Source organism: Silene latifolia, chromosome 9, assembly GCF_048544455.1.
Source record: "Silene latifolia isolate original U9 population chromosome 9, ASM4854445v1, whole genome shotgun sequence".
Lineage (NCBI taxonomy): Eukaryota > Viridiplantae > Streptophyta > Magnoliopsida > Caryophyllales > Caryophyllaceae > Silene > Silene latifolia.
This window is the reverse complement of record NC_133534.1, coordinates 209,343,728-209,355,624: the sequence shown is the minus strand read 5'-3', so window position 1 is coordinate 209,355,624 and position 11,897 is coordinate 209,343,728. Positions and strand designations below refer to the sequence as shown.

General features: G+C 39.7%; 1 pseudogene; it reads left to right on the top strand.

Annotated features, from left to right (window-relative positions):
- The first annotated feature begins 7,373 nt into the window (after nucleotides 1–7,373).
- LOC141603806 (small nucleolar RNA R71) lies at nucleotides 7,374–7,474 on the top strand (annotated as a pseudogene).
- Nucleotides 7,475–11,897: the final 4,423 nt, after the last annotated feature.

Here is an 11,897-nt window from a genome sequence, read left to right as displayed (position 1 = left end):
TTAGATTTGGAGGGATGAGGTAGGATGGGATTGGAGACAAATGTCCTCTTCGCGGGGAGATACGTGGTAGGTCGTTCATTGGTAGATATATCAGATCGCTTCCTTTCGTTAACCACTTGATCCGCTTATCGACCCCCTCAAGGGTTATCCAATGGTGATGAATGAGAAGAAGATCTTCATTTATCCTCGTGTTTCCCAAAAGAGGAGCATACTCATTATTCTCATTGAATATCGGGTTGAAATGCTTCGCAAGCCTAGTAATGAGTCCTCCATTCACAATGTGTTTCATTCCATCATCGTCACCATTCCTAAACTTTGCCCATTTTTCTAGTAATACTAGAGGTGCATTGAAGTGGTACACATTTCTTCCTTGAATATTGAGGTAGGATTCCATAAACACAAGGTCTAATTGGTTCACTAAGGTCGGATCTCGGCGGGCAAGTAGGGTGCCCGAAAGAAATCGATAAGTAAGCCTCATGATTGGATTTTGGATATGAAAAGCGAGGCATTCCTTGGTGTGTATGAAATCCCGGCCGGTCATGGCCCTCTACAAAGGTTCAACACTATACTTCTTTGGCTTCGATGTTCGGGTAGGCGAAACATCGAGACCGAGTACGTTTGCGAATTCTACAAGGGTCATCATCCTAGAAACATTCTCCAACCTAAAATCTATGCAAATTGTTTTGTTCAAGGTTGTAATCTTCAAAAAGATCAAAAATTCAAGCACAAGAGATCGATAAGTTTGTTCATACATGCGAAAAAGGGTTGAGAGACCAAATACTTCAAAGAGAGCTTCCACTTGGTGATAAATCCCAAGTTTCCTCAAGGTAGCATGACATAAAAACTTAGTGGGAAGAATATTCTTACTTAGAAGCTGGTGGAAGACTAATCTTTGCACATCATTGACAAATTCCACATTTGAGAAGTCATCAAGCCTTGTGAGATCTACAATCTCTTCATGCTCCCTTCTTAATGTGTTGACATGGGAGGTAGAAGAACTTCCCCTCATCCTTGGTCTCCTCCTATTCCTAAAAGAGGATCTCTTTGGTGCCATTCCTTGATTATAGAGCTTGATTCTTTTATTTGTGAAGGAATAAAGATGCTCCTTGTTGATTGAGTGTTGCCTTTGGAAACCCTAAAAAATTGGGGCTTTTTGATTTTTGTGGGTTTAAGAGTGATTTGGATGTGCTTGGGAGTCATAAGGAGGTGGGTTTTATAATACAAGTGGAAAGAAGGGTGATGTGTCACTAAATGTGAGGTGGGGTGTAATTTTAATTAAGAAAAGACGGGTCAAATCAACATGGGAAGACGGGCGGATTCGAGCAGAAGACGCTCGGATTCAGGCTTCTCGGGACGGGTGGATTCTGGGTAAGACGCCCGGATTCTTTCACAGCTGAATTTCCAAAAATATAACGCCACAAAGACGGGCGTCCCGAGCATGAGACGCTCGGATTCCTTTTTATCGGGACGGGCGGATTCTCTTCCAGAAATTTTTCTTGAAATGCACAGGTAGAAAGACGGGCGTCTTTCTACAAAGCCGACCGGATTCTTCAGGACGGGCGTCTTCCCTTCGGAGACGCTCGGATTCTCCTTCAGTCCAAAATCTTCAGATTCTCAGCGTAGCAGGACGGACAGATTCTCCTCAGGCCGCCCGGATTCTGGCAAGACGACCGGATTCCGGGGAACACGCACGTGTTCAAGCTGTGAATTCTTCCTTTGACTCTCTTTCCTCTCCTCGATGCTTCCCCACACTTTAAAAATTGGTTCCTTCCTTCATAAAAATTCGTTAGTGACTCTCCCTCACTTACTCTCATGAAAAGAGTTTATGCTTATTATCAAAAGAAGTGCAATAAAATTATAAATACAAGTTAGAGGGTTAGTATATTTACAAGTGGTGGTTTAGGGAGGACACCACCAAACTCTCCCTTTGATGGTTCTTTCAAGGATGAGAAGGCCCGAGGTAGGTGACCTCGACCTCTCCAATGAACGCTCCTTAATAATATGGCTTCAATCTTTGACCATTGACCTTGAACTTGCTTCCATCTTCCGCCTTGAGTTCAAAATCTCCATATTTTCCAACTTCGGTTATCACATAGGGACCCATCCATCTAGAGTTCAACTTTCCCGGAAAAAGTCGGTAGCGGGAATTGAATAGAAGGACTTTGTCCCCTTTGTGCAAGGCCTTTTGTCTAATTCTTTTGTCATGGAGTAATTTTGTTCTTTCCTTGTAAATCTTTGCATTCTCATAGGATTGTAGTCGGAATTCCTCCAACTCTTGAATTTGAATCATCCTTTTTTGACCACTCAATTTGAGATCAAGATTAAGTGCTCGGATTGCCCAAAAAGCTTTGTACTCCAATTCGATTGGCAAATGACATGCTTTTCCATAAATAAGCTTGTAAGGGGAGGCTCCTATGGGAGTCTTATAGGCCGTCCTATAAGCCCAAAGAGCATCATCAAGCTTTGTGCTCCAATCTTTTCGGGTCTTGTTCACAATTTTCTCAAGGATTTGTTTGATCTCTCTATTTGAAATTTCAACTTGACCGCTTGTTTGAGGATGATATCCCAAGCCGGTTCTATGTTGAACACCATATTTGGTCAAAAGAGATGCAAGTTTCTTCTCATGGAAATGCGTTCCTCCATCACTTATAATTGTTCTAGGAACTCCAAATCTTGGGAAGATTATTTTCTTGAAGAGCTTGTTGGCCGTTTTTGCATCATCATTTGGAGTGGCAATTGCCTCCACCCACTTTGAGACGTAGTCTACGGCCACAAAGATGTACTTATTCCCATTGGATGTCACAAAGGGACCTTGGTAGTCGAATCCCCAAACATCGAAGATCTCTACCTCTAGAATGCCCCTTTGTGGCATCTCGTTCCTCCAAGAGATATTCCCCGTTCTTTGACAAGCATCGCAATGAATGATGAATTCTCTTGTATCTTGAAACATTGTAGGCCAATAGAAGCCCGATTGAAGAATTTTTGCAATAGTCCTCCTTGCTCCATGGTGCCCACCATAGGGTGATGAGTGACATCCTTCCAAAATTCCTTGGACTTCCCATTGAGGGATGCATCTCCGGTAGAGCCCATCACTACATTCTTTGTAGAGGTTTGGGTCGTCCCAAAAGTACCTCTTTACTTCGAATAGGAATCTCTTCCTTTGGTTGTGATTCAAATTTGGAGGGAGTACTTTTCCAACAATATAATTAGCATAATCGGCAAACAATGGGGTGATGTGCCTTTCGAGTTGTGTTTGAATGGCCATCAAAATATCGTCGGGAAATGTCATTGATCGGGGTTTCTCCATTTTCATCATGAAACCTGATCCTTGATAAATGATCCGCCACTACATTCTCGGCTCCTTTCTTGTCTCTTATTTCTAAGTCAAATTCTTGAAGAAGCAAAATCCATCTCAACAATCTTGGTTTTTCCTCCTTCTTTATCAAGAGATGTCGGAGAGCACGGTGAACCGAAAATACAATCACTTTGGATCCAAGCAAGTAGGAACGGAATTTGTCCAAAGCATAGACAATGGCAAGAAGCTCCTTCTTGGTGATATCATAATTCACTTGGGAGGAGTCAAGAGTCTTGCTTATATAATAGATGGCGTGAAGAGCTCTCCCTACCCGTTGGCCAAGAACCGCTCCAACGGCGTAGTTGCTAGCATTACACATAATCTCGAATGGTAATTCCCAATTTGGAGGTTGGATGATCGGTGCCGAGATTAGTGCTTCCTTGATTCTATTAAAGGCTTCAACACACTCATCAGTGAATTGGAATTGGGCATATTTAAGCAAAAGTTGAGTGAGGGGTTTTGCTATTTTTGAAAAGTCCTTTATGAAACGGCGATAGAAACCCGCATGACCGAGAAAACTTCTCACCCCTCTAACATTCACGGGAGGTGGGAGTTTCTCTATCACCTCAACTTTAGCTTTATCGACCTCGATGCCCTTTTTCGAAATTAAATGACCCAAAACAATTCCTTTATTGACCATGAAGTGACACTTTTCCCAATTTAAAACAAGACTAACATCTTCACATTTTTGCAACACAAGAGAAAGATTATGCAAACATGAGTCAAAGTCCTTTCCATAAACGCTAAAATCATCCATAAAAACTTCCATTATGGTCTCTAAGTAATCGGAGAAGACACTCATCATGCATCTTTGGAAAGTGGCGGGGGCATTACATAAACCAAAAGGCATCCTCCTATATGGAAAAGTACCATAAGGGCATGTGAAGGTGGTCTTATGTTGGTCATCCGGGTGTATAGAGATTTGGAAAAATCCCGAATACCCGTTAAGGTAACAAAAGAATTTGCTGGAGGCTAACCTCTCAAGAATTGGTCAATGAATGGTAGGGGGAATGATCCTTTCTTGTTGCGGAGTTTAATTTTCGATAGTCAATACACATACGCCAACCGGTGATCATTCTTGTGGGTATTAGTTCATTCTTTTCATTTGTCACTACCGTGGTACCTCCTTTCTTAGGTACCACTTGGACGGGGCTAACCCACAAAGAGTCCGATATGGGATATATGATTCCCGCATCAAGCAATTTCATAACTTCTCCTTTGACAACTTCTTGCATGTGGGCGTTCAATCTTCTTTGGGGTTGAATGGTAGGTCTATGGTCTTCCTCTAGATTAATTCTATGCATGCAAAAGTTGGGACTTATCCCCTTAAGGTCATCTAGACTATAACCTATAGCCTTTTCATGTTGTTTCAACACATCAAGCAATTTTTCCAATTGGTTCTCATCAAGTCTATCATTAACAATCACGGGTTTGGTCTTTGATTCATCAAGGTAAGCATATTTCAAATTTGGGGGAAGGGGTTTTAAAGTAGGAATTTGTACCTCACTTTCCTCCTTTGGAGTTTCATTTAGAATTTGCTCCATCTCCATTAGACATTCCATTCTCATAGCATATTCAACTTCATTCTCATCAACCTCATCATATTCAAATTCCATGATGGGTTCCTCTTGTTCTTGAGCTTGTAAAATATCTCCTAGGATGGATTAATTGCTCATCTTCTATGGGTTGACATGCTTCCACAAGGATGTTATGCACCAATACGGATTGTGCATGAGTAAGTTCTTTGTTAGCTAGAGCGGCCTCAAAAAGATCCACCTCCAATTCCCAATACATATTTTTAGCCTCACTTGCTTCCAAGGCTTCTAATGCTTGCATGGGATCTTTGAAGAAAGGTATACTTAAGTGGTCCTCTACAAAACAATCTATAAGGTCCATCTTGCAAAATATCGAACAACTTGAAAAAAATTAGAACAAACCTTGAGGAATTTTACTTCCCCAAGGCAAAGAAAGACACAACTAATAACAATATAAGAAAATCTAAATCAAGTTAACACCGTTCCCGGCAACGGCGCCATTTTTGATCGGTCCGTTTCGTGTTCACAATTTAATAGATGTTGTCGTTGGGTCACGTCCGAATCAAAACACAATTTATAGCTTCACAAACAACTCTACAATTAGTAAAGAGGCAAGTAAAGGTCGGATCCCAAGGGACGGGGATTGAGATGAGATTTCTATTGAAACTAGTGGTGTCTTAGGGGTGTCACAATTTGGGTTGATGTAGAAGGTCACTAACTAAATAGCAATGAAATTAAATAAGCAAGATGAAATAAAAGGGTTGTAATCAATTGATAAAAAGCACTAGGGTATCATGGGGTCATAGGGGAATCATGGGAATTGATCACACAAACATGTTATCAAATTATAAGCAAGCAATTATTGTTGTGATGGATTGAGTTGGGTTATATCTTACAATCCTAGGAAAGTTTGGGTCCCAAAGCCGAATCGATTAGATTGTACAACACCTACAAGTCGACTTAGTCTTCCCTACTCAACAACATGCATGGTCTAATGAGACTCGAGTTGGTTTATGTCTTACAAGTCTCATTGAAAAGATAGGTGATGGGTAAAAAATGCAAGGATTCATAGGCTCACATTTCATCAAACATAACATGTGCATGAGTTGAGATCAAAACAAGCAAGCAAATAAACCATGAAGGCATATTAATTTAAGCATGAATCATTCCCCATGTTGGTTTCCCCTAATTACCCATTAACCCTAACTAGGTCACTACTCAATCATTATCATGTTGATCATGCTAGCAAGGTTGTCAATCATACCAACAAAAGGAAACATGATGAATAAATGAAAGTAATTAAAAATAATTAAAAAGGGATTAAGAGAATAATACCTACTAATGATTCCAATAACAAAGCAAATAATAAAAGAAGTACTTGATGCTTGATTGAGAGGTTGCCAATCTCCCAATAATAACCCAAATAATTTTCAATTACCCAAAATAAAGGATGAACAAGAGAGAGATTAAGGAAATAAAACTTGTATTAAAACTTGATTAATTGTTGATTACAATACTAAAGAGAGATTTGATTGATATTAACTACTCTAATAATTGATAAGAAGAACATGCTCTTCTAATTAGACTAATGGGGTATTTATAGTGGAAATTAGGTGGATGCATTAGGGTTAACTAAGGGCTAAACTAGTAATTACACTTTTTAGATTGAGCAGGGAGAAGCCGGTATTTTTCGAAGGAAAGGCTTCTTTCTTTGTAGCTTGGAGAAGACGAAATTTCGCTGTACTGGAATCCGTGCGTATTGGAGTCAGGACGGCCGGATTCAAGCAGGGGAAGACGGCCGTCTTCAGGGGAATCCGGGCGGATTCTGTGGCTGCTGTCCGGGCATCTTTGAGGGAAGACGCACGGATTGTGCTTGTGGAGGACGGGCGGATTCAGGACAATCCGCTCGGATTGTAGCTCAGCATTGTTTCTTCTTCTTTTCTTCCCTTTTCTTCATAAAATCCTTGGGGATTTCCTCAGGGATGCAAGGATCCTTTCTCAACATTGATCATCTACTATCATATGTACAAAGGCCTTCTAATCTTGTCTCTCCTTGATGTTTGGTCATTGAATTCAATCAATTTAGTCTCGTTTTGCCATGAAAATGCAAGATTTGCACTCCTTTCCTACCAAGGGATCAAAATCTCAAAGAATATGCAAAACAAAGAACTAAAGACAATAAATGACCCAAATATGCACTAAAAAGCATGGGAACAAGGCTAATTCGGGGGCTAAATATGCGCTAATTATGGTCACATTACTCCAGCTGAGCCAAAACCTGCTTGTCAACTGCATGAACTGTCCTAATCCCATCCCTCGGGTTTCCATACTCAGCACTATGATTCGCCATCTCTTCAATAAGAGACCATCCCTTATCGTCATCTGTATTCTCCTGGAATCTTCCACTAGATGTCGCATCAAGTATGGCTCTGTAGTCATCATACAGCCCATTGTAGAATTGATTGGCTAGGAACCATGGGTCAAAACCATGGTGAGGAATAGACCTCACCAACTTCTTGAATCGTGTCCATGCTTCATAGAAACTCTCATCGGGAGCCTGTCTGAAACTAGTAATCTTGGCCCTCAACAAATTGGTGCGTTGTGGAGGGAAGTATCTCTTGTAAAATGCAAGAGCAAGAGACTCCCAATCTGTAACCCCAACAGTTGTGCGGTCCAAGTCAGTCAGCCACTCCCTGGCTGAATCAGCTAAAGAGAAAGGAAATAGAACTTCCTTAATCTTGTCTTGAGTTACCCCCTTAGTGGCGGGGATAGTAGAACAGTAATCGGTCAAGGTCTCCATATGCTTCCGAGGATCTTCACCTACCACACCTCTATAGATATTTCGCTCCACCAGATTAATATAAGAAGGGCGGATATCAAATGTGATCCCATCCTCAGTCTGAAGATTGAAACCCTTCGGAATAGAGGATGCTTTAGGCACTGAATGACTAGAAAGTTTAGGCATCTTTACTGTAGAAATCGGACTGTCTTCCGTGAAAAGAAAATGATCAAGCTCTGGCTCGAAAGTACACAAGTCTTCCTTTCGAGATTTCCTTATCAGACGGAGTCTATGCCTGAATAATCTCTCCGGTTCTGAATCAGCTGAAACTAATTCACACCTGTCTGACCTGGGCATAAACAACACTGAAAGGAAATGAATAAGAACTACCTCAAGGAATAAAAATTCCCTGAGACGGAAAAATAAACGGAACGAAAAACAAATAGGGCAATTGCCTCCCCGGCAACGGCGCCAAAATTTGACACGTCTGTCGTATACCTGTCAAAAATAAACTAACTCGACTAACTATATAGCTAGGGAAGTCAGGTCGATCTCCACAGGGAGGCAAGATATTTGTAGAAGTCCGTCTATTTGGTCACAAATGGGGGGGGGGGGGGGTTGTTTGATTGTTATCTAAACTACGAGTTTTAAAGAAAAGAGAAATAAGGCAAGAGCAACAAAAGCAGAGGAATAAGACTAAAAAACTATCAGATAGAGAGGGACATGCCAGGATTTCGGTTCACTACGGTAGTCCAGTGACTCAACTGTAAATGACTCAGACAAATTAATGTAAGACGGATGTTGAAAGGTCCTCTCGGTCCACTTTCTATCCTAAAATACCGCTAACTTAACTTTCATCCTCGTCAGGGTAGTCTACTTAGAAGTGTGCACTCAACTAAGTCGGATAAATACAATTAAATTGCTATGGTGACAGAGTCTTGTAATCAATTCGTCTAATTCATTTACTACATCGTCACTTTCCTATCGAAGATCCCCTAATCCCAACATGAAAGGGGTTTAGCTACTTATGTCACTAATTAAACTAACAGCAAATAATATTCCAGCAGTAAACATAATGAGAGAACAATTAAAAAGCATAAAAGAGAATTAGGGCAGAGGAATAAATGCAACGAAACGAGAGATTAAAGCAAACAAAAGATTAATTATTGAAGAGAAAAAATTGCAATCAATGCGAATCCGGCGTAAAGAACACAAATTCCGAGCAAGAATAATCCCAAAAGTAAGGTTACAGTAGAGAGGAAATGAAGTACGCAGTAAAAGTTTGATAGATGCTAAGTAGTAAGTAAATCTGATACTAATAACCTAACTAATGTAGGTTTAAATAGCAAAGTAAAAGAGTTTTTGCGGAATTAAACATAACACGGGCTGTTTAAAGCCCATAAATAACAAAACCACTCGATCGAGTGGATTAAAACCACTCGATCGAGCAAACCCCTCAGCAAATCTACTCGATCGAGTAGAAAGTTACTCGATCGAGTAACTGGCCTTTCTGCAAGATAAGGGTCGAGTGGAAAACCACTCTATCGACCACCAGAGGACGTAAAAACCACTAGATCGAGTGGTAAAACAGCTCAATCGAGTTCTTTAACTTCAAATCAGCTCAAGTCCGTCACCGAATGCCTCGTAATCCATGCCATGACGCTTCCAAATGCATTATCTTACTGTGGGAAAGTCCCGTCTCCTCTAAATGCATGCAAAAAGGACGAAAAAGAGTACGATTCCACTACTTTCACGTTCATTTCTACAAAATGGACAAAACGAACCAAAGTAGCCAATTCGGGGCAAAATACCATAGAAACAGTATAAAAATGCATCGAAATACGTGCTAAAATAGGCTAAAAAGACTATATAAAAAGCACGTATCAGTTGCATACGGCATGTACTCACGGAACATAGCTCTTTGAGGACCATCTTGATTGACTACTTCCTCGGTTTCTTCCACCGAACCTTCAAAACCGACAACCTTTTTTTTACCCTTTGTTAAGCTTTCGTCGTTTCCCCTCTAAGTTAGGATCAACCCGGTTATGATCGGGATTGGTAGGCTTGTGGTTTGGTTGAGGTGTGGGAGTTTTGGTTGGAGTAAAAGATTTGTTGCATTGTGGTTTTGAGGACCCGGTCTGAGTTGTGGACTGAGTTGAGGGTTAGTGAAGGCGGGTTGAAGGAGGTGTCATGATGGTACTTAATTTTTGGAGGTTGAGTGTGAAAAGATTTGAGAGAGGTAAATTTGTTGAGAGTTGTGAGATGATTGTGACGGATGGAGGTGGGGTTTTATGGGTGTAATCAAGATGAATTATGGCAAGTTGAGTTTGTGTGGAATTAAGAAAGGAGTAGGGTGGCGTGTAGAATTAGGTAAGTAGATTTTGTAGGATTTTTTTTATATTTTGTTTACTTACCATATTATATAGAAAGTGTAGGAAATATTATTTTGGGTAAATCTTTTGTGAGATAGTATAGGATAAAGTTTTGACAAAAGATAGAAATATAGTAAGGAATTTCGATAAAAGATATGAAAGAATAATTTGTTACCGACTTTATGGTTCGTAATAAAACATTAGATATACTTGACTAGTAGACGGAATATTCTCGTAATATAATATAACATTTAACACAAATAAACTTGGAACGGGGAATACGGACACAGTCATACAATCTCGTCAAATCTAGTTAGTCATACGGAAAATAAAATATTTGTGACAAGTTTAGTTGCCACCAATTAAACCAATTTCCAACCGTAAAATGTCAAAACGTTCTCTAGCCAATGCTTTAGTAAAAATGTCAGCCCATTGTTTTTTTGTACTACAAAATTCAAGTCTTATGTTGCCCTTATCTACATGATCACGTAGAAAATGGTGTCTAATGTCTATATGCTTAGTTTGTGAGTGTTGCGCAGGGTTCTTAGATATAATTATAGCACTCGTGTTATCGCATAAAATAGGTATACATCCAACATTAACACCGTGATCACATAATTGTTGCTTAAGCCAAAAAAGTTGAGAACATATCAACCCAGCGACAATGTATTCGGCTTCAGCAGTAGATAACGCAACGTAATTTTTCTTCTTTGACCCCCATGTAATAATACACGGTCCAACAAACGTGGCTAAGCCGGAAGTACTTTTTCTGTCAAGTGAACAACCTGCATAATCTGCATCTGAATACCCTATGAGATCGAAATTACACTCAATAGGATACCATAAATATAATTTAGATGTACCAATTAAATACTTCAAGATTCTCTTAACTCCAATCATATGCGATTCTTTAGGGCACGATTGAAATCGAGCACAAACGCATACACTAAACATAATATCCGGACGACTTGCAGTTAAATAAAGAAGTGAGCCAATCATACCTCGATAAGTCGTTTCATCGACAGACTTCCCGTTTTCATCCAAAGTCAACTTCTTATCTGTACCCATAGGAGTTGGCTTAGAATTAGAAATTTCCATACCGAATTTCTTGATTAGCTCCTTGATGTATTTTTGTTGGTGTATCATAATTCCTTCAGCATTTTGTTGAATTTGGAGTCCAAGGAAGAACTTAAGTTCTCCCATCATGCTCATCTCAAATTCTGAGGTCATTAATTCTGAAAAATACTTACATAAACGATTATTAGTTGACCCAAAAATAATATCATCAACATAAATTTGTACAACTAATAGATCGGAATTTTCAGTTTTCAAGAATAGTGTTTTGTTGACAGATCCTCTTTTAAAACCACTTTCAAGAAGATATTTTGACAATCTGTCGTACTACGACCTCAGAGCTTATTTTAAACCATACAGGGCTTTATCCAGTTTATAAACATGGTTTTGAAACTTGTCATCGAGAAATCCTGAGGTTGTTCAACAAAAACCTTCTCATTCAAATAACCGTTAAGAAATGCTGTCTTAACGTCCATTTGATAAAGTTTAATCCTTTTATGAGCAGCAAATGCTATTAATAATCTAATAGCCTCAAGTCTAGCTACAGGAGCGAAGGTCTCACATTGTCAATTCCTTCTTGTTGATTATACCCTTGTACAACCAATCTGGCTTTATTTTGTACAATAAATCCTGTATCGTCCAACTTGTTTCTAAAAACCCATCTTGTACCAATAACCGTTCGATCTTTAGGTATTGGAGCCAAATGCCAAACTTTGTTTCGTTCAAACTGTTGAAGTTCTTCTTGCATAGCAACAATCCAATCTGTTTCTGCAAGTTCTTCT